Source organism: Haliotis rubra, unplaced genomic scaffold (genome assembly GCF_003918875.1).
Source record: "Haliotis rubra isolate DU_JTF1 unplaced genomic scaffold, ASM391887v1 Scf249, whole genome shotgun sequence".
NCBI lineage: Eukaryota > Metazoa > Mollusca > Gastropoda > Lepetellida > Haliotidae > Haliotis > Haliotis rubra.
In genome coordinates, this window is record NW_025766547.1 from 420,169 (window position 1) to 426,168 (window position 6,000).

A 6,000-nucleotide genomic window follows, 5' to 3' on the forward strand; every position below is an offset into this window, starting at 1 on the left:
ACAACGACATGTGTTTATAATACCGTATTTACTCTACTATGAAATCAAAGTCATTTCCAAACAATAAACATTTCATCAAACCACAGGCAAGGAGGATGAATTTTGATACAAATGTAACATGTTTGTTTTACTAGAATTAAAAAAAATATTTGTTTCCCTGAAAAGTATGTTGGACAAAGGAGTCTGAGACAGGTCAACACAGTGAGATTTCGAGACATAACCCCACTGTTTTCTCATGTATCTTTCTCTCCATACGAATAGAACCATGGATGAAAAATTTACGATAAATTCTAATCGTCACATCGAATGAATACAACTACATTTAGGAAGTATAAATAATTTACCGAAAGAAATTCAAACAGATGAAACAGTTTGTAAACGATGAGAATCGTAATTACTATCTGCCGCGCCTGTTGTAAACATGTTTTATTCATTCTGCTCCGCGTTCGGTTAAAACGTGTTCCGAATTTTAAAAAAACTAAACTACAAGAAAGGCGCTTTGAGAGTTGATCATGCAAAACAAAAAAAACGCCACACGGCGTTGAAATATTAATAATTTAATGTTTGGTCCTGATTTTGTACCCCCTGTGAAACACAAAGTGACTTCCTCCTTTCAAGACATTTTTAGTAGTATTTATGAGCGGATTTAGTGAATATTTCAAACGGCAGTAAAATGTGCAGAATGCATTTGGCAGATAATTGAATTACCTAGTGCATGTGGATGGTCTCTAATATCAGTTTTTCTTCCATATGAATGCATTTTATGACTGTTACGAATCCATTTTTGAAAATTGTTTTTCTTCCTTCAGCGACGATGCGAGAATATTCGCTAAGGAAATTTAATTAAATGTTTATAGCTTCCACATCAGTTTCTAATTCTGTGTTGTCAATTTATTGGATTCCTTATGTACGTAAAATGTTCGGTATGTAATATTTTCAAACATTACAGGCATTACACAAATACACAGTTTCATTATTGGCAGTTTCCCTTTTGAATCCTGAATACAAATTCGAGATTGACCTAGATGTGAAACTGGAACGATTTCAAGTATTCAAATTTATTATATTTCGTTATTTAATATGTAAACTGTATGGGGTGATCGGGTATGTTTCATTCAGCTGTCACCGGGGCATAGATGCCCTGAGGCATAAAGCTTGTAAATTTTTATTTATTTTGGGGAAGGAAAAAAGCGCCATGATAGATTGTGGTTTATGATATATATTTGAATTCCATTGGAAACATCACAGCTGTTGTTAGTGCATAGCTGTAAGGAAATGTCACGCTCTCTGTGTAAAAAACATAATTTCTTCAGTTTTCAGACAATTCTGACAACGCTGGCATCTTAAAAATATTCCTCGTCTCGAGCGGATCCTACCTGGGATGATTTACTAAGCTGTATTTATGTCAAGGTGTCTTTTCTCAGCTTGTTTTATATTTACCAAAGAGATATATTTTCAGAGTAAAATATGAGAGCGTGGAGGTATCTTACATTCGCGTGAACTGTAATCGCCGGAATAGTTGATTTTGACAGATGAGAAACTTGGTCCTGTTAAATCCTCCCATACTTACATACATTAAGAAGTTTTTGTTCAACCTTTCATATTAATTCTTTTTTTTCAACGTCCTATAGACTGCTGAAACTTGCGTAATGGTCGGTGAGACACAGTACATGCAGAGAATCTCCCATGATCCCCATAGTAAATTGATATCAAATATATCAACGCGAGTCTTTTAACGTCAAAAACGCTGAGGTTTGGCAATGAGATTAAATTTTTATAAACGTGTGTACTATCTACAACTAACAATGGGTTTAGTGACAAGAGTTAGTGATTCATTTTATTATGACTCCAAGATAACCGATCACATCACAAAGATGTACAAATCATCGTGATGCAATTTCATTGTAGCGATCTGGTTGATGCCAAGTGTTTGATATTACCCACGCAATATCTCCTGTGGAAGCCAGTTTGAGATGATAAATCAATAAAACAGTTACCTTGTAAAACACATTTCAAAGGGGATACTGCATTATTTCACATCAGAAACAACTGTCCAGTGATATGTTTAAGAGCGGAAGTGACCGTCGGGGAATTGAAACGCTTTTAACAGTTTTGAAATTGTTTTTTAATATTTATATTTTTTTTAATCTATATGAATAGGGATTAGGAATTAAATACAATCTCATCAGTACACGAATAGTAGTCCATGCATATCCATGATCAATATAAATAATTTGGTCTTGTTACTTCAAAGGCTACATTTCAAAACATTGTGCTATTCTCTGCTATCGATCAGAATATTGGTGATTGACTGGCTGTATCGTTATTCAGCGAAGTTACAAACCTTTCCATATTCATGAAGTATCACGTGGCGTTGGGGTAGCCCAGTGGTTAAAGCGTTCGCTCGTCACGCTGAAGACCCGGGTTCGATTCTTAACATAAGTACAAATTGCTGGAATATTGCTAAAAGCGGCGTAAAACCACAATCACCACGCATGAAGAATCTCGGCTCAAAACCGAGCAGATTGTACGATTTCACCAAACTGAATCATAAAGTGTGGTATTGAATGGTTTCCAATGATGATACAAGGTGTTCGTGAAAAAGTGAGTAGCTTTGCCCAACCGATTACACCTGTCAGAAGCACGTGCATAGGCTAATTAGTTACCTGATCAAAATGAAATGATGATACAAACCTCCCCGGTTTAGATTATCAACGTTGGGGATTAATACACAGCGAAGAAGTGTCATATGCTAAACGGGGAGGTCACGCGGGTCACCTCCCGCATTAGTGAAATCCGTCTTACAGTCAGTGTGGTAGTCTGTCATGCAGTCCCTGTGGTAGTCTGTCCTTCAAAGGCTACATTTCAAAACATTGTGCTATTCTCTGCTATCAATCAGAATATTAGTGACTGACTGGCTGTGTCGTTAATCAGTGAAGTTACAAACCTTTCCACATTCATGAAGAATCACGTGGCGTTGGGGTAGCCCAGTGGTTAAAGCGTTCGTTCGTCACGCTGAAGACCCGGGTTCGATTCTTAACAGTGGTGAAATCCGTCTTACAGTCAGTGTGGTAGTCTGTCATGCAGTCCCTGTGGTAGTCTGTCACACAGACCCTGTGGTAGTCTGTCACACAGACCCTGTGGTAGTCTGTCATACAGTCCCTGTGGTAGTCTGTCATACAGTCCCTGTGGTAGTCTGTCATACAGTCCCTGTGGTAGTCTGTCATACAGTCCCTGTGGTAGTACAGTCCCTGTGGTAGTCTGTCATACAGTCCCTGTGGTAGTCTGTCATACAGTCCCTGTGGTAGTCTGTCATACAGTCCCTGTGGTAGTCTGTCATACAGTCCCTGTGGTAGTCTGTCATACAGTCCCTGTGGTAGTCTGTCATACAGTCCCTGTCGTAGTCTGTCATACAGTCCCTGTGGTAGTCTGTCATACAGTCCCTGTGGTAGTCTGTCATACAGTCCCTGTGGTAGTCTGTCATACAGTCCTGTGGTAGTCTGTGGTAGTCCCTGTCGTAGTCTGTGTCATACAGTCCCTGTGGTAGTCTGTCATACAGTCCCTGTGGTAGTCTGTCATACAGTCCCTGTGGTAGTCTGTCATACAGTCCCTGTGGTAGTCTGTCATACAGTCCCTGTGGTAGTCTGTCATACAGTCCCTGTGGTAGTCTGTCATACAGTCCCTGTGGTAGTCTGTCATCATACAGTCCCTGTGCAGTCTGTCATACAGTCCCTGTGGTAGTCTGTCATACAGTCCCTGTGGTAGTCTGTCATACAGTCCCTGTGGTAGTCTGTCATACAGTCCCCTGTGGTAGTCAGTCATACAGTCCCTGTGGTAGTCTGTCATACAGTCCCTGTGTAGTCTGTCATACAGTGGTAGTCTGTCATACAGTCCCTGTGGTAGTCTGTCATACAGTCCCTGTGTAGTCTGTACAGTCCCTGTCTAGTCTGTCATACAGTCCCTGTGGTAGTCTGTCATACAGTCCCTGTGGTAGTCTGTCATACAGTCCCTGTGGTAGTCTGTCATACAGTCCCTGTGGTAGTCTGTCATACAGTCCCTGTGGTAGTCTGTCATACAGTCCCTGTCGTAGTCTGTCATACAGTCCCTGTGGTAGTCTGTCATACAGTCCCTGTGGTAGTCTGTCATACAGTCCCTGTGGTAGTCTGTCATACAGTCCCTGTGGTAGTCTGTCATACAGTCCCTGTGGTAGTCTGTCATACAGTCCCTGTGGTAGTCTGTCATACAGTCCCTGTGGTAGTCTGTCATACAGTCCCTGTGGTAGTCTGTCATACAGTCCCTGTGGTAGTCTGTCATACAGTCCCTGTGGTAGTCTGTCATACAGTCCCTGTGGTAGTCTGTCATACAGTCCTGTGGTAGTGGTAGTCTGTCATACAGTCCCTGTGGTAGTCTGTCATACAGTCCCTGTGGTAGTCTGTCCCAGTGGTAGTCTGTCATACAGTCCCTGTACAGTCTGTCATACAGTCCTGTGGTAGTCTGTCATACAGTCCCTGTGGTAGTCTGTCATACAGTCCCTGTGGTAGTCTGTCATACAGTCCCCTGTGGTAGTCTGTCATACAGTCCCTGTGGTAGTCTGTCATACAGTCCCTGTGGTAGTCTGTCCTACAGTCATACAGTCCTGTGGTAGTCTGTCATACAGTCCCTGTGGTAGTCTGTCATACAGTCCCTGTGGTAGTCTGTCATACAGTCCCTGTGGTAGTCTGTCATACAGTCCCTGTGGTAGTCTGTCATACAGTCCCTATGGTAGTCTGTCATACAGTCCCTGTGGTAGTCTGTCATACAGTCAGTATGGTAGTCTGTCATGGTAGTCCCTGTGGTAGTCTGTCATACAGTCCCTGTGGTAGTCTGTCATACAGTCCCTCCCTGTGGTAGTCTGTCATACAGTCCCTGTGGTAGTCTGTCATACAGTCCCTGTGGTAGTCTGTCATACAGTCCCTGTGGTAGTCTGTCATACAGTCCCTGTGGTAGTCTGTCATACAGTCCCTGTGGTAGTCTGTCATACAGTCCCTGTGGTAGTCTGTCATACAGTCCCTGTGGTAGTCTGTCATACAGTCCCTGTGGTAGTCTGTCATACAGTCCCTGTGGTAGTCCGTCATACGTCACACAGTCCCTGTGGTAGTCTGTCATACAGTCCCTGTGGTAGTCTGTCATACAGTCAGTATGGTAGTCTGTCATACAGTCCCTGTGGTAGTCTGTCATACAGTCCCTGTGGTAGTCTGTCATACAGTCCCTGTGGTAGTCTGTCATACAGTCCCTGTGGTAGTCTGTCATACAGTCCCTGTGGTAGTCTGTCATACAGTCCCAGTAGTCTGTCATACAGTGTGGTAGTCTGTCATACAGTCCCTGTGGTAGTCTGTCATACAGTCCCTGTGGTAGTCTGTCATACAGTCCCTGTGGTAGTCTGTCATACAGTCCCTGTGGTAGTCTGTCATACAGTCCCTGGTAGTCTGTCATACAGTCCCTGTGGTAGTCTGTCATACAGTCCCTGTGGTAGTCTGTCATACAGTCCCTGTGGTAGTCTGTCATACAGTCCCTGTGGTAGTCTGTCATACAGTCCCTGTGGTAGTCTGTCATACAGTCCCTGTGGTAGTCTGTCATACAGCCCCTGTGGTAGTCTGTCATACAGTCCCTGTGGTAGTCTGTCATAACAGTCCCTGTGGTAGTCTGTCACACACACCCTGTTGTAGTCCGTCATACAGTCCCTGTGGTAGTCTGTCATACAGTTCTTGAACCACATTATTGTTCCTACTGCCTAGCCCTCCCTGCAGTGCAAAACCCCCAGATGAAGCAGTCGGTTAATGACTATGGCGTTTCGCCGCTTTTAGCAATATTCCAGCAACATCACGGTGGGGGACACCAGAAATGGGCTTCACACATTGTACCCATGTAGGGAATCGAACCCGGGTCTTCGGCGTGACGACCGAACGCTTTAACCACTAGGATACCCCACCGCCCCTATAAGATGAAGTTTATTTGTTACTA